The 20,706-nt window shown below is 38.3% G+C and overlaps 1 long non-coding RNA gene across 2 annotated transcripts in view; it reads left to right on the plus strand.

Moving 5' to 3' along the window:
* The first annotated feature begins 302 nt into the window (after positions 1–302).
* Positions 303–20,706, plus strand: part of LOC136844346 (uncharacterized) — a 237,903-nt gene continuing 217,499 nt past the window's right edge. Inside the window, exon 1 of one of the 2 annotated variants that reach the window (XR_010854824.1) lies at positions 303–971. This is a non-coding gene — a long non-coding RNA (uncharacterized lncRNA). The remainder of the gene's footprint in view (positions 972–20,706) is intronic. The other variant, XR_010854826.1, reaches the window with a different exon arrangement.

Genomic DNA, 20,706 nt, shown 5'->3' on the forward strand with positions numbered 1-20,706 from the left:
TTGTAAGACTGGGGTTTTACGTTGGCTCTTTCACAATTTAGCGTCACTTCAATGAAATGTTTTGGGGAAATGAGTGAGGAAATACCGTGGGTAAGTTGCCTGGCATGAAGTTACAAAGGGAACATTTTCCCAGGTTGTAAGCCGTTGCAGTATCTGGTTCAAAATTAACGTTAAGCCACCTTGCACCTTTCTCTCTCTACCGGTAGTTCCGGTTTTAAATGTTAGGTGTAAGCTTCTAACTCAAGACTTGAGGAAGTTATGCTACTGTCATCGGGCATACTATTTAAGTCCAAATTGTTTTGTAATTGCTGACATGTAAAATATAAGCACATCAGTAGTAAGCTCATCGCATTTCCCCCCATGTTCTGAATGACATCATAGGCTAGGCGCACAATGCTTCAGGCGAAACGGTTGTAGACATACGTTGTCATCTGCAAGCAAATTGGACATTGAGACAATCACTGCGTGAAGACATTAACATAGGCACATAATGTTTCAGGTTTCAGGAATATCAGGAAAAATAATAACTGGTCCATTCACCTGTAGGCCGATATCTGCTCATACGTTGTCAGTTTAAAGTGCGGTCCGGGCTTCAGTTAGCACAAATGAGTTTATTGCCATGTAGTTTTGTCATTGTATAAAATCCCATTGAAATATATCAGCAGCAAGACGTAACTGAAGATCGTTAGCACACGTGGCCGAGAGTTGGAAAGTTTGAACTGACGCATGCGCAGAAAATTTCGACTTCCTCCTCGGTCAAACGCGGTCTTTTGAGTTTTGACGTCCAAAACAGTTAACAAACGTCTAGGTTTTTGTGCTTCAGTTCCAGTGCGAGGTCATTTGACCAAACTCAATAATCAAATCAGTGAGCGTCTGTGTATGTGTAATAGAAAGAATTTCAGATAGTCGTGTACAAAACGTTTGTGAATAAACCGTTTGGTCGTAGCAGAGTTGCGGCCAGCCTTTGATTGGTAAGGAAAGCTAGGCCTTGTATTTTTGCTTTATTACATTATCACTATAGATGTTATGTTGGATATGAACTTTTTATGACCTATAATCGTTGTTTGAATTGACAAGTAGGCTACAACGATTTTGGGTGTAAAGTTAAGATATATAAAAACTTGATAGCTCGAAGAGTTCAGGGGCTGTTCGCAGGTTAGGGCAACGCATCCTGGGTTAGGTTAGGTAAAGGTAAGTTTGGTTAGATCACGATTCCCTCTGAAATGCCTCTGCGTTCTGTCCAATGAAACGTTGAAAATTTATTTCGATTAAAAACAAAATTATTTTGCTTTTATAATGAATTAGGCTGCATCGTCATATATATATATAGCAAAGCCAGAACCTTAGGCCTGCATGTTCAGTTTATGTAACAGTAGCTTGTAGTTCTGGATATAACGAACAGTAACAGCATTGTCCCCCTGTGAAATTTAACTTGTTACAGGTAAGGTAACAAAACCCAGTGGTTTTAAAATGCTTAGGCCTAATGGGGACTAATAGCTTTGGGCTATTCTGTTAGCGTATTAAACGCCCACTTCAGCTAAAGTTACGCTTACATATGACAAGCATCTTAAGGGATCCTAAAGGATTGGGATTATTATCTTTATACTGTGGATCTTGGTTTGTTCTACATTTATATAGCTTACTTCAGCATTAAGGTGCATATTTCACCTGGTATCGATCATATTTTTACGTTGATTCCGCCTGTGAGAACCTTATCTGTCTGGTGATACGAAACAACAAATAAACCTTTGATTATTGGTTATGGCTACAGCGAAAGTCATATACTTGGGGCTAAATCCATGCGCCTAACGTGGAAGCCCTGTAACTGGGTTTGAAAAGAAGAAGTGGTACATGCCTGGTTACTTCCAGATTACTACAGGCGCTGCGTACCTGTGACCCAGACTGAAAGAAATCTGATATGTTTCCACAAAGCTTCCACATGCATTGCGCTTAGCCTACAAGTATATAGGTACACGATTCCTCATGAGCTGCAACAGATCTCATTTGTATGTTACCCCAAACTCAACACCCCACATGAAAAAAACTTCCTTTATAGTTCAAATGTCAAGAGATGCATCCTAGGCTTATCGAGGTAACCACCTATCCTGCATTCATTGCCCAGTCGCGTTCCTATTTGGTGAGAATGTGGCAATGATAATGGAAGTTACTTATATATGATGGCCTATATCAAATCTAGTTCTTGTCGGTCCAGTAAAGATTTCCGGTGAAATCATTCCTTCGACTGGCATGTTTTTAATATCTGCTTTGGAAAATCTTCATTTGAGTTCGAGTTGCTCTCCAGAACAAAGCCTGGTTGTGGATAGATATATATATTCATGAAGTGACGTCTTAGGAGCGGTATATCCGATGTTTTGGGAAATTATTTATAGATTAGTTGATGATGCTGGGGCACAAGTAGCGGTCGGTTCCTGGAAGCAAGACGTTGGTTGTTGGTGAGTCATGTCTGTGCGTCTTTGAAAGTCGTACTGCTGGTTGTGAATGATCATATTGAACGTTGTAGCCCCTTGTATATAATAATTTGGGTTATAATATAGTATCGTACATTTTATGAACATTTGTTAGTGTTTTTATGGTATATTACAAACAATGCGTTAATTTTTGGTTTAGTACCACTACAATTGTATATAGTCAAATATGTTTGTACTGTAAAAATGAAATTTTAGTCAGGAGAGTGAAAGTTTTCTAAAGATGAAGACCGGATACTCGATATATCTGTATTTTGTGATGGATGAGGCAGCTCCTCCCGGTTCCTTGAATGGGTGTGGGCCAGCTCCTTGGTCTTCCACCAGATAATCCCATTTAAGGTATGGTGTGGGAAACGTGTCTCTCTCTCTCTCTCTCTCTCTCTCTCTCTCTCTCTCTCTCTCTCTCTCTCTCTCTCTCTCTCTCTCGCATGAAATATTAATGTGCTTTTTTGTTATGGTAAGTTGCAACCCTTTAGGATGAAAGTAATTAAAAGCATAAAATTTAGGAGCAAAATGATCCGACCTTACTTGTAACCGAAACAGACACGCCCCCCGCCCGGATATTTGTTCAGAGGTCCTTTTATGTTAGTGCTTTAGGCCTAAGCAGCTCTGCCAGTGTATTAGGATACGTAGGAGGTGGACGTGATTGATGACTTCCAAATTCTTATTCGGGGAAAAGTGAATATTGTTGAATTTTTGTAAGGCAGAAATCTTTGCATGTGTTAGATTTATTAGGTCGAACACAAGAACATTGCTTGAGCAGTTTATCGATGACTGCATGACACCGTGTGCATAAATTTTTCATTATGTCCTAATTAATATGGATGTTGTACATAGGTTTTATTTTTGCCACACCTTGCATCAGAATTGAATGCATCTCTTCAACCTTGATAGTCCCATACTCAATTTATTTATTTGAATCTCTCTCTCTCTCTCTCTCTCTCTCTCTCTCTCTCTCTCTCTCTCTCTCTCTCTCTCTCTCTCTCTCTCTCTCTCTCTCTCTCGTCAACCATGAGGATTAGGAGGGCTCTGTTATTATCGGGGCCCTAAATCAAGAGGTCTAAGGTAGATAGTAAGTTTTCTGTTGTTTTATAAACCTGAATATCGTTAAAAATATTAATTATCTTTCATTAGTATGACTCGTATGATTAGAAACTGAATAAGGGGGATAAGAAATAATAATTATTATTATTCTGGTCAGAAAACCTGAATATGTACGTCTGTAAGTTACTGTGCGTCTTTGTAATGTGGCGTTTATATAAGTTATTATTTGTACAGTACATTAAGCACAATCGCATCCTGACAAAGGCAGACGCAGTAGAGAAAATCCTGTCTTGTGTAGATTTTCGAAGTATATTCATTTTAACTAGAGAATTCTTGAGCCGTGTCCTTACGAAGGGGGTAGTTGCCCTTGCATTACTCTTAATACAATACTCGAGGAATCTTTAGGAGGAGGGGTCTTTTAACACCATTATTATATTATTATTATTATATTTGTCAGAAATCCTGACCATTTTTTCTTTGATGTTACCGTTGAGTTTTTCTAACGTGGCTTTTTTAAGATAATATATTTATATTTCCTGTAGTCATTAACATTCTTGTTATCAGATGGACTTGAAAGAATAACGTTTCACAATACCTGTACCTTGTAAATGGTTACGTTAATGATGTTAGTATCGCATAAATGACGGAACACAAGGATTTTTGTGATTGTTCTGAACCTTTATCCAAATAAACAGTTCAAACTTTTATTAGGTGCAGTTCTTCAACACGACTGTTTGTATCTGTATAATTAGGTTAGTTTTGTTTAGGTGTTAGTCTTGAATGCTCGACAGTTTCGTTTGATTTAAATCCGGTAATGATTTAATATTTTACGTTTTGGGGTGGGAGGAGAGTTTCTTGGAGTGAAATGTTGGATTCGCGAACGTTTTGTTTCAGTTTTGTAATATACGTATCAAACAATTTCAATTATAAAAAAAAAAATGCGCCAAAGTTTCTTCAGCGCCGTCAATTTTTCTGTACAGCGTATATTGCGGTCACCCGCAGTCCAAGAAACTATCAGCCACGGCCCGGTATGGCCTATGTTGTTGGAACGGTGGAACCTATAGCGTTGCCAGACGCACGATCATGGCCAACATTAACCTTATATAAAATAAAAACTACTGAAGCCACAGGGCTGCAATTAGAGATGTTTGATGATTGGAGGGTGGGTGATCAGCGTACCAATTTGCAGCCCTCTAGCCTCATTGGTTTTTAAGATTAGGGTGGACAGAAAACTAAATTCAATATGGCGACTCTAACGTTTACAGATTGAAACCCATTCATTGTATCGGTGAATTTAAACCCCATATGCTTCTCTGTACCAAGAATTTATTCTTAAAAACTTCTGAGCAAGTTTCACAATGCTTGTCTCAGCGTCGGAATATTGAACCGACATTTTTGCGCGTATAACGGATTTGAGGAGCCCTCTCGTCTTGATGATAGCATCCTTGCATTTTTTCTGCATCAGTGCTTTGCCTGGACGGTTCATTTCATGATTTCAAAACGGCGCTTATTCCACGATTTGGGTACGTTTTCGTGTGGAGGTCTTCTCCTTTAGAGAAATGCAAATCGTGTTGCGAAGGAGAAAGAGACATAATCAGAATAAAGGGAAAGTTGAATAAATCATGTAAATTCGAAAAAAAAAGTTCCCTTTAATTTCTCACATTTCGAGGGATTTGTCTGATGTTTTTATTTTGGTCGTCACTTGTTTCCTATTGGCCCTTGATACAGTGGATTGATAATTAAGAAAAAATTAATGTAACGAGCATTTGTTGACATTACGGTGATTAACTCTGGCCTTTTTTTCGTATCAGAAATTACCGTCAAACTGTTTTTTATCTTTTGTTATTTTTATTTTGATCGTCACTTGTTTCCTATTGGCCCTTGATACAGTGGATTGATAATTGGCAGAAAAATTAATGTAACGAGCATTTGTTGACATTACGGTGATTAACTCTGGCCTTTTTTTCGTATCAGAAATTACCGTCAAACTTTTTTTATCTTTTGTTATTTTTATTTTGATCGTCACTTGTTTCCTTCCTATCAACCCTTGATACAGTGGACTGATAATTAAGAAAAAATTAATGTAACGAGCATTTGTTGACACTACGGTGAGGAGCTCTGGCCTTTTTTTCGTATCAGAAATTACCGTCAAACTTTTTATTTTTTGTTATTTTTATTTTGATCGTCACTTGTTTCCTATCAGCCCTTGACACAGTGGATTGATAATTAAGAAAAAATTAATGTAACGAGCATTTGTGACTGCGTTGAGAAACAAGGGCTTATTGCATCAAATTATCGTCAAATTTTGCCAAATTTGGTGTAAAATTAAATCATACAGTCGTATTTGCGTGACATCGCCTTGACGAACATGCATGCCGCCAAATTTGTGTAACAAAGAAAAGCATTGGCCACTTGATGCAAGTTTTGGTAGCGAGATTCCCAAAGAAGTCTGAAAACATGGTCGCCTAACGCGCCGTGGTGACCAGAACTGCAGAATTTTCAATGTTCTTGTGGTCACTGGCAAAACTTGCAGTCGGCGAGTGAGAGAGAGAGTCGGTGCATTTGACAAACTGAAAACGTTGCTATTTTGGCTTCATATCCACGCGTCACCTACTCCGAGGTGTTAGTGCTGAACACCGTATGGTAAATGTAAAGCAGACGGCCGTACGAAGATGATATTTATTAATATAATTTTTTGAGCACACAATACAGGAATGGGTGCTTATAATACTTTGATCCCCGAGGGCTAGTCCTAAACACGGCATCCAAGGAGCTTCCGCCATTTTTAGTACTAGCACCTCGGAGTAGGTGACGCGTAGATAACAAGCCAAGTTGCGCCCTGAAAACCACGTTGTCTAGAGCTGGTAGCCCTAGTGCATTTCGAACCCAATATGAAGAGTCTAGGTTATGGGGTCTGGGGAGAAAAGGAATCAGGAAATTCAAAAGGGGACTTTCTGCAGAGTTTGCTGAGTTTGACCATGCCTAGTAGTTCAAAAATACTTATGGTAATCTTATGTATATGTGTGTATATGAGTATATATATATATATATATATATATATATATATATATATATATATATATATATATATAGAAAGAGAGAGAGAGAGAGAGAGAGCGCATTCAAACATTTAGTCTGACGTCGGATGCTGTTGGAAGTGGAACCGAACGTGCATTTTTTAAAAAGTTGGACCGTATTCATTTTCGTGAAAGGACCTCGTAGAGGTTTAGTGACGTCAGTACACCTCACGCGGTGCATTGTAGGCATTAGGTTCTTTGCATCATCCCTTTGTCCCTTAGCTGCAACCCCATCCATTCCTTTTACTGTACATCCTTTCATATTATCTTCCTCCCATCTTCCTTTCCCATTTCTCCTAACAGTTGTTTCATAGTGCAACTGCGAGATTTTCCTCCTGTTACACCTTAAATTTAAAGCGTTTCTTCTTTCATCTCCTCTTTCAGCGCTAAATGGCCTTATAGGTCCCAGCGCTTGGCCTTTGGCCTAAATTCTATATTCCATTCCATTTCCATAAAATGGTGATTATAGATTTATGTATAGAATCAGTTTTTCTTAAAGAATGAAGGTTGCTGAATGTGGTCTTTTAGTCTTATTGCAGGAACAGCTAAGTTTCAATTGTCACAACTGGATTTTACAAAGGATCAAAAGCTTTTCTGAAATGGCATCCGATATTTTCCCTCATTTCCTTCAGACGTAAATAAGGTCACAGGCACCATTGCCCTTAGAGTGATTGAAAATCGAATTTTAAATCAAATGAATCAGTGGCCCGCAAGACATCTGCATGCCATGCCGCATTATCCTTAACTTTATTCATATTGCCCCAATCATTTTCATCCCAACCACGATAATGTCATTCTGTTGTGCAATGCAGCTGTAGGGTCGATCTTCAACAAGCGTGTTGTCGTTCTGCTATCATGAAATCCCGCTGCTTGCCGGTTCGGTCTACAGGGATGAGGGAATTTACAACTTCTGTCACTCGACGAATTTGGTATTATCCTACGGCAGTGGTTCTTAAACTTTTGTGCCTTGCGTCCCCCTATGCATTATATATAGACCCCACGCCCCCCTACCACTGAAATTTTTGCCAACTATAATCTATAAACAATATGTTCTCTATTTGTATGCTATATGCTACTTATCATAACAATAAAAGACAATTCATAAACAAGATTTGAAATTGACTTATATTTTGAATTTTTGGCATGTTTTGAGGTAATAATTAGAAAATATATGGAAGCAGTGATAACGTTTTTGGCAATTTTGTAATTAACATCACAAATTAAAAAAATAATAGGCACCATCTGGCAACTCTCCTTGCGGCCCCCAGTTTAAGAATCACTGTTCTACCGCTATGACCTTTCAATATAGCTAAGGTGTAATCAGCGTACTCGTTCTACAGAAGGCTGTCATGCAGTAACAGGTGGTATTAATATTATTATTATTCAGATGATGAACCCTGTTCCTATGGGGAACAAGCCCACCAAAGGGGCCATTGATTTGAAATTCAATCTTCCAACGAATCTGGTGTACATTTTTTTTTTATCTTATTAGAAAAATATTACATGTCTTTTACATAATAAAAATATTACATTTCTTTTACACGATAAGAAAAATATTACATTTCATTTGCATATTACCAAAATATTACAAAATTATATACCTATAATATTTACAAATTACTATGGATTAAAAAAAATTAGAAATCAAAATCAATATACTTTTTACTGAATACATTGGCAATACATTCGAAAGAAGTAACAGAAGGTTATGGGAAATACAGAAAGACTCCTGGAGACCAGTTATTAGAAAAACGGATAAATTAACAGATAAATATAAATGTAAGTAAAATATTAAAATACAAGGAGAATTGTATTAGGGTAGTAATGCATTGCCTCATCGCTTGAACTGTTAGAGTTCCAGTTGCACAACGTCGTCTGGGAGGCGGTTCCACAGTCTAACGGTGTGAGGAATAAAGGACCTCTGGAACTGACAACTTCGACAGCGAGGTACATTTACCGCATGTTGGTGTTGCTGTTCAGCGAATCTAGTTGCTCTCGGCAGGAAAGGGGGATCAGGGATCAATCGTGCATGTGAAAGATCTCTTGAAACACTTTCTACAATAGCTGTATCAAACACTTTTATGCGTTCATTCTTTCACGGGGGTGTTAAACAGGAGTTTAGTCGAATTTCTCTTATTCATTTGTCCTTTATTTTGTTATTCCACTGAGAGGTAAGGGAGTCAAACTACGGGTTGGTTACAAAACGCCAGGAGTTGCAATGTTTTTGACAAACTTGAACCTCCTTACAATGAACGTACTACATTCTTTGCAAGCAAACACTTGGTGTTTCCCATAAAAAATATCGGGACATTGAGGACGTCTCGTTCAGCTTTGGATTCAGGATTGAATAAAAAAAATCTAGGAGTTTCGAAGGTGCTTAACTAATGGTGACTTTTCATAGATTTCATCCATTTGTCGGTATAATGTGGTTCGGATTCCACAATAAGCTGTAGGTCCCGTTGCTAGGTAACCAACTGGTTCTTAGCCACATAAAATGTCTAATCCTTCGGGCCAGCCCTAGGAGAGCTGTTAATCGGCTCAGTGGTCTGGTTAAACTAAGCTGTACTTAACTTATTTTTCATAAATTTCAGTTATCGCTATTTTGGAACCTAAAAATGCTTTCAGTCTTTGCTGGTGTGCAAATGTCGAGATATATTGTTTAATGCCCTTAGGTAAAAATCTTTCGAAGTAGGTGCGTAGCGTGGTTCATAAGCTAAATTCTTGTTAGGCCTACTTATTACTCTCAAGACGCTGACGATATCAGTATGTGAAAGCACTGTCAAACATACCCCGTCCGTTTTCTGTTCATCATTCAAGTGCTTATCTTCACTGTCGCAACATCCCGAACCGTTCTGGTAGCCTAGAGGTCAGAGGAGGGTCTTGGCTAAGCATTCTCCCAAACTTCGAGATTGAGAATTAGGTAAAAAGAATACACACACAAGCATAAGTATACAATATATGCACTGAGTATTCTGCTTCGTTATACCCGGCCGCCAGTCTAGGCACCAAAAACTGTGCGAGTGTGCGGTGTCAAATGAGCCGAATCTTTTGCTACTGTGAACAAGTATTTTTCTTTAATCAATCGTCTTGTTTGCGTTAGGCGAAAATACATTTCATGCTCTGCATTTTACAGCATAAGAGCTTGAGCAATTGGAACTCAATACTAAAGGAGCATTAGCTGATTTTTCCTTAGATTTTGCTGCAAGCTACCAAATTTTTCTAGAAGTGACAATCATGATTTCCCGGCAAATTCAAATTGAAAATTTCGTTCCTAAAATTTTATTCCAGACAACTAACAACACGGGTTTTTAATATACTCATAATCAGCCTATAGTTATACCAATAATTTTGAGTATAGTTGTTGTTGCAAGATTCCGAATCGTTGATGTTCTTTTAGGCGTTATTTGAAGGTATTAGCCTAATTACCATCACGCTATTTCATCATTATTAATACGAAGTTGCTTCCTTTGTTTCCTTGACTACCTTTCCCTTTTATTGTTAAATGACAATTTACACTTACCGGCCCTAGGCCTAGCCCTAGATAAAGCCAAGGTAAAGAGTAAAGCAAGGCCCCAGCATCAGGTTCAATGCTTCTTGCCCCCAAGTAAAATACCAACAAACCTTTCAGATTGAAATGGCAGAAGCAGCAAATGGTTCATAACGAGATCCGAAAGCCGCCGTTGAGGGGCTGTGATTTCGAACTCCCCTTGGTCGATAAGGCTCGACTGTTCACTGGTTTTCCCAAGGTGAGTTTCGCCAAGTCACACGATTGGCGAAAATCCGCGCCGCGCGTCTCCTCCTGTCTACCGCCTCGCTCTGTGCTATGGATTTCCCAGGAATATTTTCGTCTGCATTCGGCGAAGGAAACAAGTATCGGACTCCGAGGCTATTTTTGGTAGTGACACTGTCTGAATTGTTTTTTATGGCCGTAGTCTTATCGATTACTTTTCTTTGTCGAGACGTTCATTTGATGTTTTTTTTTGTGAGTGACTTTCATGGAAATTGTTTTTTTTTATTATTTTTTTTTAGTTTTACTTTGATAGTGTCATACTGGGAAGCTAGTTTTTTTTAGGAGCAAGATTTTTTATTTATTTATTTTATTTATTTTTTTATTTTTTGCTTGGACGCTCGTGGATAGAAGGCGGTTTTTACGCCGATGGTGACATTCTTGGATAAATTGAATGTTTTAATTTGTGGACTGGTGGGAGTTTTTTTCTTTAGGATTTCTATGAAGATGGAACCTTGGTAGACTTACTGGTACTGAAACTGGATGAAGGGTTTTCTTTTGCTTTTACTGAACGGAGTTTGTCTCTTTTTTTTCAGTACCACTGCTGCTAGGTATTAGCCACTATTGTTTTAAAGACGTGCGTATATGATTTTTTTCTTCATTTCTGCGACTGATACATCGAAAGTGCTCTTATTTTTGTTGCAATTAGGAGGTGCATAAGAGGTTTAACCGGAGCGGAGCGTGTCTATGCTGTTTCGCCTCTGCGGTAATCGAAAAATTGTTTATTTTTTATTGATGCAAATGGCAATTCCATTAGGCAACGGTGTTTGACACTATATAATCATAGGTACTTATAGTTAAGGGTTGGTAAACAAAGAATATAGAGATGAAAGCGTTCAGCATTTGTCTTGCAGTACATATGAAGCTATCAAATGACTGTTTTACGATGTTTTCATTCTTTGCAGAATATGCAAATAACCGTTGTTACTTCAAACTGTAATTCCATGCCAACTGCACTGTTGTGTGGTAAAGAAACCTTACTACGAGGACACGTTTCCAGACTTCTTTCTTTAATTAGGTCTCGATACTCGCGTCTGGGTTCAAAACGTGGCTTTCCTTTGTTGGTTCTTTATTATCAAGATGCTTTCTCCTACGATTATTTGATACCTGGCCGTCTCGGTTAATGATTAGTTTACGCCAGACTGGCCTCACAACAAAGAGGTCATTGACGGTCACTCTCCGTTCCTTTCACGTTGAAAGAGAGGAAGAAGAAGAATGAGAATTTAATTTCCTCATCTTGTGTTGTGGAAGATCTTTCAGCCTCATCGGAATCAGATCGCTTGGGAGTGTGTGCGCGTGCGCGTATGTTAGTGTGACTGAAACCTCGATATACTGCCATTTTTTTTAAAGAGTTTATAGAGCCAAGAAAGTTTTCCTTGCCTCAACTTAATAAAAACCTGTACCGTGTAATTCCGACTCGGTTTATGATTTCCGAGAAAAAAATGTTAGGGAAGACGCCGAGTCTGTTTCTTGGAATTGCGCGGACTAGACATTTCTGAAATGAAGCAATGCGCAGACTGTAACTTCATGCGGTTGGTGAATTCAAGAATTTTAGCCTATATGAAAGATCAAGATTTTGTACGATGTGTTTTTATTTACTAGCATTAAATCTTTTCTTTCTGATTTATTTCCGAATCACTTTCTTTACACAATTCTTGTTTCAGCATATTTAATGGTCTCTTTTGTTTCATGGATAATGTGCTTGTTCTTAGTTATCTGGTCCGCGGGTCTACAGCGTCGTGGCATCCCGCTCAGATGTCGCGGGTTCGCGTCTCCCGGCCGATGATAAATCACTGGCTCTGTACCATGATCAGTTACTGATGCAGTGTGGGGTCTGTGGTGGAAGGTTGAAACCAACATGTTCTTTGGAAGCTTGAATTTCAAGTAAATGTGAATAGGTTTCATCCAATGAAATAATAATGATAATTATTTTCTTATTCTGTATACAACAGCGATAGCGTTTTTGAGAGAGAGTGGCCAAGGTTAGTAAGATATAACTGAATTGTCACATTCGCCGTATCCACGTTAAAACATTAGCTACATGCAGTGAACTCAAATAGCTTCTAGAAAGCGTTGCGGGTTAGTGCTGGGCAGACGCCTAATTCCTGACAATCGTTCGGATTCAAGGTTTTCAGCGAAAGACGTATCCACAAATATTAGGGCGGCGAGAAGTTTTGGTGTAGCAGCTGTTTTTTACGTTTTCGTTTTATGCTCTTGATTATTCTTATTTGACCCTTTTCTGTCTTATTATCCGTTTATTAAAGTTACCTTTTGTGTATCTCACTAAAATTTAATGTAGTTGGGCCTCTTTTACATCTGCCCGATCCTTCATACCAATTATCTTTCTCCCTTTTTCACATTCAAATCATTATCGTTATCTATTGATGTGATCGCTTGCTTTCCTTCCTTGTGTCTCTTACACAATTTGCAGGTTCATTTTCTTCATTTTTAGCGGAATTCTTTGTCATTGTCAGTCTCCAGCCTGTCAGTTTTAGTCAGTTGTCAGTTCTGCAGCATTTTTTTTTTTTTGCTCCATTTGTTTCGTTTCCAGTCGTATTTTTTTTTAGTGTTGTTTCATACGTATTTTTCCCCCTTTCCGTTGCATTCTTTGATCATTTTCAGATCCATTTCTGTCGCTTTCTGTCGACCGTTAATACTTTTCAGCTGTCTAATTGTGCCATTCTTTCGTGTCTGTCGAATCCTTGCCGTCAGCAGTCGTATTTTTGTATTGTCAGTCTCCATTTTTGTGTCAATTCATCACTATTCTGAGAAACCTCAGATACGGAAGGGGCTCCCGAGACGAGAAGCGAGGAGACGACCGTTCAGTTGCAACAATTATACTTCGAATGAGCCTGTCTGCTCGTAATATTATTAAACCGTTTTGGCGAACGGTTCCCCGCGCCTCCGCGTCGAATGTTCGCCCACCTGTTGTGAACGTCCGGCAGCTTGTCGAATGCACACTTCCGTTACTCACCTGCTCGTCGACTGCGAATGTAGCAGTAGTAGTACGCATCTACGTTCGTTGAATACCTGAATTTGGCGTTTGTTAAGTATTCGACTGTTCACCGAATTAAAGTCTATTTTTCAAATACACTTACTTGCTCGCCCGCTTATCCTGTGAATGCCCACGAGTCGAATACCCGCTTGTTTATCGAATACTGACCCAGTCGACTGTCGATTAATCGTCGCGTATTCGGTTCCTCCGGAGCAGCTTTTTGCTGAGAGTGAATTCGCCCAGCTTGGCTTCTTTCGGGTGTTACGTATCAAGTATATATAGAATACCTTTTTTTCTTCTTCTCTTTTTAAGGACAGCTCTGCTCTCAAGAACAGACACGTTGCCCTCTCGCTAAGAAACAGCCTAGTAAATAGTGGTTCTAACCTTATTACCACGCCCCTCTGAGAGCTGGTCCTTCCCTCCACGCCCCTCCCCTGCATCTATGAGTAAAATTCTTCCAGATTAAAAAAAAAAAAAGGTATTTTATTCTTTTGGGGATGAATTGGTGTGATGCCGACAATTCTTAGCGACCCTTGTTAAGAGAATCACGAATATAATTAAGAGAATTTAATTTTTCCCTTAGACTAGGCCCCCTTTGGAAATTGCAGACGCACCCCTAGAGGCGTGCCCCCAGGTTGAGTAGAACCACTGGTCTATGCTTCAGTTGAGGCTTCAACCTTTTTTATCTACCACGCCCCCTCTGGTGAGTTGGTCCTTCCTTCGCGTGACCCCTCACTTTCTCTGCATCTATGAGTAAAATTCCTCCCAGACTTGGAGGAAAAAAAAAGAGAAAGAGAAGGGGGGTGCTTACTCAAAGCCCAACGAGTCTAACCAGAGTAGTAGACTATAGGAAACTAACGTTAAAAGGCGATACTTTTGCCTTTTTTCATAAATTTCTGAAAATTAGTTCCTCATTCTTGTCAAGAGAATAACGAATAAAATTAAAGAATTTTTTCTTTTTTCTTAGGCTTGCGCCTCCTGAAATTGCTGGTGTGCCCCAGGTTGAGAACCATTGGTATAGACCAAGCATCAAAAGGCATTATCTCTCTCATTTTTTTTTTTTTTTCCTTCAAACCTTGGAGGGGATTTTACTCATAGATGCAAGGGGGTCGTGGAAGGAAGGACCAACTCTAAGAGGGGGCTTGGTGATAAAAAGGTTAAGAATAACTGGTATAGATCAAGCATCAAAAAGTATTAATTCAAACGAAAGCTTCCAGCGAACAGAATGCGCACATAATTAAAGTAAGCAGAAAAAAAGTGAAGAGAACAACAAACAATTGAATATACTTCAACAAAAAGATAAATACATACAGGAATGAATAGCAAAATCAGCCCGAAAAACTAGGGCAACGGCGGAAGGCACTCTCAAGCCCATGTGTAGCAGCATCAGTGACACGGACATGAATTAGCGATGAATGACCCTGGTACGTGTGACGCCAGATAATCCACAATAAACCAGTCTGCCAGGACCTTCCACAGTTGTATGGTAGAAGGGACGTATCATACGGGTCACTTTACTTTTTTTGTCATTTCAGAAGGGGTGTGAGTGAGTTTTAAGTTGAATCCGAATATGTAAAATTTAGGCCAGAAAGCACCGGGACCCTATAGAGGTCATTCAGCTGAGCCTGAAACTGACAGTAAAAATGTTCAGTGTAACAGGAGGAAAACCTCAGTTGCACTATGAATCAATTGTTAGGAGAGGTGGCAAATTACGATGGAAGAAGAGAATATGAAAGGAGGTACAGTAAAAAAAAATAAACGAAAGGTGTTGCAGCTAGGGGCCGAAGGCATGTTGCAAAGAACCTCAAGTAATGCCTGCGGTGCACCGCACGAGGTCCACTGGCGGCACTGACCCCCTGAGGAGTTGTTTACAAGAAGTAGTTGGGATGAATGGAATACTGAAGGTCATTTCTTCGACGTCTTTTTTTAGACTTGGTATTCCTGTTCTTGAATCAATTTCTCGAGGTGAAGCACTTACCTCTATTTCCTTCATTGTGATTCATAAACTTTTCTCATCTGGGGCTTATTCGTAACTACGCTCTTTGATTCGACCGTTGGACTGTGGGACAGCCTCCCGGAGGATGTCGTGAAGTTGAAACTTCTTCAGAAGTTCAAGCGAAGGTGCAATGCATTACTACCCTAACACTATTCTTCTTGCATTTTAATACATTTTTTATCTATTTATTTTTCCTTTCTGGATTTCCATTTACTTCCTCTTACTTCTTCCTGATGAACGCCATATCCTTTGGAAGCTTGAATTTCAAGTCAATGGCCCCTTTGGTGGGCTTGTTCTACATGAGTAAGTTTCATCTGCTGAATAATAATAATAATAATAATAATAATAATAATAATTCGACAGAACTATCGGGTTACACGTCATTTTCTCTCTCTCTCTCTCTGTCTCCGTCTCTAACCTGCTGTTGGGATAATTCCTCTTCCTTTCTCTTTGCCTAGATGTTTAGGCTTCTGAAACTGAGGTAGAGAGGAGAGGGGCAGAACAAACTGCGGATATTAGGTCTACATAGGAGTTATGAGATCTCTGTGGCTTAATCTTAAAATGATATATAGGTGTGCGTGCTCAGTGGTTTGTCTAAAAAAAAAATAATAACTCCTTGATTGTTCAGTGGAGTCATGAGATCTCTGTGGCTTAATTTTAAGATGAAACGTGCAAATGTGCTCAGTAGTTTATATACCGAATGATTTTATCGTCATTAATGTTATTATTGATAACGTGCAAATATTCTTCCGGAGCATAAGTAGCCATCAGCTTTTATAAAAGCAACAGAGCATTTCTGTCATGGTAGGCGTTCCATGTGTTCGGGATTGGGACACAAGACGGCATAGAGATGTGAAAGAATTTGTAGGACAGTAAAAAATAAATGGAGCCAGTTTCATGGATTTGCTGAAAGTATATTTGTTTTCCCGGTAGCATCTTCCGAGACGTAACCGAGTACCGGGACCCCTCCCTGAAAAAAGCTGAACGCCATATCTTAAAACTAACCATAGAATTTTCTTGAAAATAATCTCATTATTGTTTCCCCACATCCAAATTACCTTGAACCCAGTGATGTGATCTAACCTAACCTAAGGGCATGGCAAAAAAAACCGGGGCATATATCGAAATTGGAATATGCCAGTACCATAATAATAAATAAGACCATGAAAAAAATAAAATTCAGTAACAACAATAATATAAAAATTCCCTTGTAAATAATAATAATAATAATAATAATAATTAAAAACACTCCATAGTAGCATGGGTCTTGAAATGGAGAAAAAATACAGTTGCGTATGGGTATAAATATATTTTGAAAGATAAATTTCTACAGAGAGCTTTCGGGAATCTGTTCGACTCCCCTTTACAGTCGAACAGATTCCCGAATCCTCTCTTTAAGAGATTCATTTTCAAATACCTGCACCCATACATAACGGTGGATTTGTTTCTACAATAATAATAATAATAATAATAATAATAGTAATAATAATAAATAAAACTATCCTTGTTACAATTTATGGTCATCAACTAGCTTCTATTCTATACGATTGTTTATGTATTTTGAAAAATAATAAATGGTTATTAGCTTTTCGAAAGAGTCCGGTTGTTTATGTATTTTGCAAATTAATAAATGATAATTAGCTTCCTGAAAGAGATGGGCAGGTCAGCTTTGATGGTTGTTTATCATGGTCTCATCGATTGCCAGTGGTCATTTGTGATTTTATCATCGAAATGTTACCAGTTTCCAGGACCGCCAGATTATATTTATGCATTAATTACAGACACCAAAACAATATCCCCGTGGAGGATAGTGCCATCCACCTCATGCAGTTAGCACTGTAGGCGGCTCATGTGGGTCTTTGCAGCGTCCCTTTGGGCCACTAGCTGCAACCCTCTTTACTGTACCTCCTCTCTGTCCTCTTCTTCCATCTTACTTTCCACCCTCTTAACAATTGATTCATAGTGCAACTGCAAGGGTTTTTCCTCCTGTTACACCTTTCAAACTTTACTCTAATTTCCTCTTCGCGCTGAATGACCTCATAGGTCCCAGTGCTTGGCCTTGTCTGTGTGTGTGTAAGTGGGAGTGGTTACCGCTTAGCTAATTGTTTATAGTACTCATATGTTTTAGTTTTACGACACCTCTTTCAAATTACACACAAACACACGTATAGAGAGTAAGATTAAGGTTTCTTCGTAGAGGGGAGACGAAACAAAAGTACTGAAATATTAAGTAAGAATATTAGTATAGGTTGTAAAGACTTATAAATCAAAAGACAAAACATCTCTTGGCGTATAGATATATATATATATATATATATATATATATATATATATATATATATATATATATATATATATATATATATAACTAATTCGAAGATATGGAACGTGATGATGTATAAATAATAAATAAATACCATGAAGGGAAAAAAGTGAAACGATTGGAGTGGTTATAGGCCCTTCTGATTGATTGTCCTTTCCTTAGCAGATTGAGAAATATAAAATTATAAGTTTTATAAGAAAAACTCATTATAATTGACATATGGGGATTATAAAAGGAACAGATGTACCTGAATCCAACACTTTTTCCTTCAAATGGTATACATATATATATATATATATATATATATATATATATATATATATATATATAATATATAAATAATCTCATATGTTTGAGATTTTTTGTATGGAATTTATTCTCGACAAAAACAAAGATTAGGACGATTTAACTGTGATCGGTTTGTCCTACAGTTTTGTTCTCATACTGGGATACTGTTGACATAAATAGGAATAGAAAAGATGAGTGGACATTTCTATAGTTTTAAACATAAAAATCACATTGTATCGTACCACACTGTGTTAAACAAATAGAGCCCCAAAAGCGGGTCGACCGCCACATCATACTGTATTGTCTACAACGTACACACAAAACCTCACAAAAAAAAAGAGGCAGAAATATGGCCGACAGACCCGTATGTGTGGGAATCAACAGCAAATGGTGAAATGGACGGATAGGGTTCTTCTCAATGGAGGATGGTGGCAGGATGCGAAGTAAACAAAGACACGAGGAATGTGTGATGATGCTGATGAATGAGGGACAGAGAAAACTTTGATGAGAAAATCTAAAAGTATGCTGTCAAAAAATTAGTGAGACAGATTGCAAAACGATGTTGATAGAGAGAGGAAGTTGGACGGAAAGGTCGAGATCTGGAGAAAGAGATGAGACAATTTTACAGAACTAAGAAAACTCACATTTAAAGGAAATATGACAGGGATAACGTGAAGATCGAGGAGAGAGAGAGAGAGTGGTAAGAAGTCGGGGAATAAGAGAAATTACGTAGACAGACCTTAAGAAATTCCAGGGATACACAGTGGTACAGCAAAGGATGTTGGGGAAAGAAATGTAAAGACAAATCAGTAACGATAGACATCAGTCTCTCTCTCTCTCTCTCTCTCTCTCTCTCTGTCAATGAATTTTTTATTCGTATACTGCTATGTACTATAGCATAAAAAACACAAATTATGAATAACACAAATTACGAATAATTCCACATGAAAAACAAAAGTAATTCGCGGAATATGTAAGTAAACGAAAACTCAGTAGCCGCCCATGTCATCTCTCTGGCTCCGCAATGATTCAGCCACTTACTTAGACGAGGCGAGTAGCGTAGTTGTTAAGTTCAGCAACGCTTGGTTGTTTTTCCAAGTCAAGGCAATGAGTGACCTTTAGTTGTTAAGATCAGCAACGCTTGGTTGTTTTTCCAAGTCACGGCAATGAATGACCTTTGTTGTTATATTAACATCTTGTTGTTTTTCCAAGTCAAGGCAATGAATGACCTTTTAGTTGTTGGTTCAGCGCTGTGAGTTATGTTCAACAACGCTTTAGTTGTTTTTCCGTCACGGCATTGGTTGTTTTTCCAAGTCACGGCAATGAATGACCTTTTGTTGTTATATTCGACAACGCTTGGTTGTTTTTCCAAGTCAAGGCAATGAATGACCTTTAGTTGTTAAGTTCGGCGCTGTAGTTGTTATGTTCAGCAACGCTTGGTTGTTTTTCCAAGTCAAGGCAATGAATGACCTTTAGTTTTTCAGTTCAGCAACTCTTGGTTGTTTTTCCAAGTCACGGCGATGAATGACCTTTAATTGTTATGTTCAGCAACGTTTGGTTGTTTTTCCAAGTCACGGCAATGAATGACCTTTTGTTATATTCAACAACGCTTGGTTGTTTTTCCATGTCAAGGCAATGAATGACCTTTAGTTGTTGAGTTCGGCGCTTTAGTTGTTATGCTCAGCAACGCTTGGTTGTTTTTCCAAGTCACGGCAATGTATGACCTTTAGTTGCAAAGTTCAGCGCTTTAGTTGTTATGTTCAGCAACGCTTGGTTGTTTTTCCAAGTCACGGCATTGGTTGTTTTTCCAAGTCACGGCAATGAATGACCTTTAGTTGCAAAGTTCAGCGCTTTAGTTGTTATGTTCAGCAACGCTTGGTTGTTTTTCCAAGTCAAGGCAGTGAATGACCTTGCCATAAAACCTTTCGTTCCATCCACAGCTATAGAAGTTTAGGAATTTAAAAAAAATTACTGTGGATTGAGCATATATATATTCCATGGCTCTAAAATTAACACGGAATACGGCGGCATAAAGATGCTTCAGAATACATACAGGCTCATTGAACGAGAAATTGCAATTATTATTCGAAAGTTACCTATGTAACTGTCAAGATTAGTTTTCTTGTGACATTCCTTCGCTTGACGTTCGAATAATTGTCTTGATAAGGTTCAAAAACATTTGATATTTAAAACGTGAATTTTTTATTTTTATTTTTCATAGAAACTTGTGTATGACAATACGGGACAGGAAGAAAAATAAAACTAGATTAGTGATGAAGTGAGATGACAATATAAACTTTATGTTTTCCATTTTTTATTTGCAAGTTATCCGGATTACGCTGTCTTGCAAAACTGTTCCAAACAGCTTGTGGATTGAATGATATTTTGTGAGAAATTTTATCAGGCGTTATATTTTTATAGTTCAAATTAATTATTAATTTTTTATATATGAGCTCTTCAGTCGAGAAACATGCCAAGTGCCATTTTTAAAATATAATAAATTAAATTAAAAATACTTTTGGCCCAGATGGCGCTTGGCATGTTTCTCGACTGAAAGGTCTATGTATTTACCTCACAGAAGGCAATACCGAGCCAGAATAAAGAAACAATATAAGAAGCGAATCGGTGAATGATGGAATGTCCAGGTAGGCAGGAAGTGACACGCGGATGGATAAATGAAGAACCAACAGGTAGCCCACCTGTTGATTAG

The sequence above is a fragment of the Macrobrachium rosenbergii genome, chromosome 12, assembly GCF_040412425.1.
Source record: "Macrobrachium rosenbergii isolate ZJJX-2024 chromosome 12, ASM4041242v1, whole genome shotgun sequence".
In the NCBI taxonomy this organism is placed as follows: Eukaryota; Metazoa; Arthropoda; class Malacostraca; order Decapoda; family Palaemonidae; genus Macrobrachium; species Macrobrachium rosenbergii.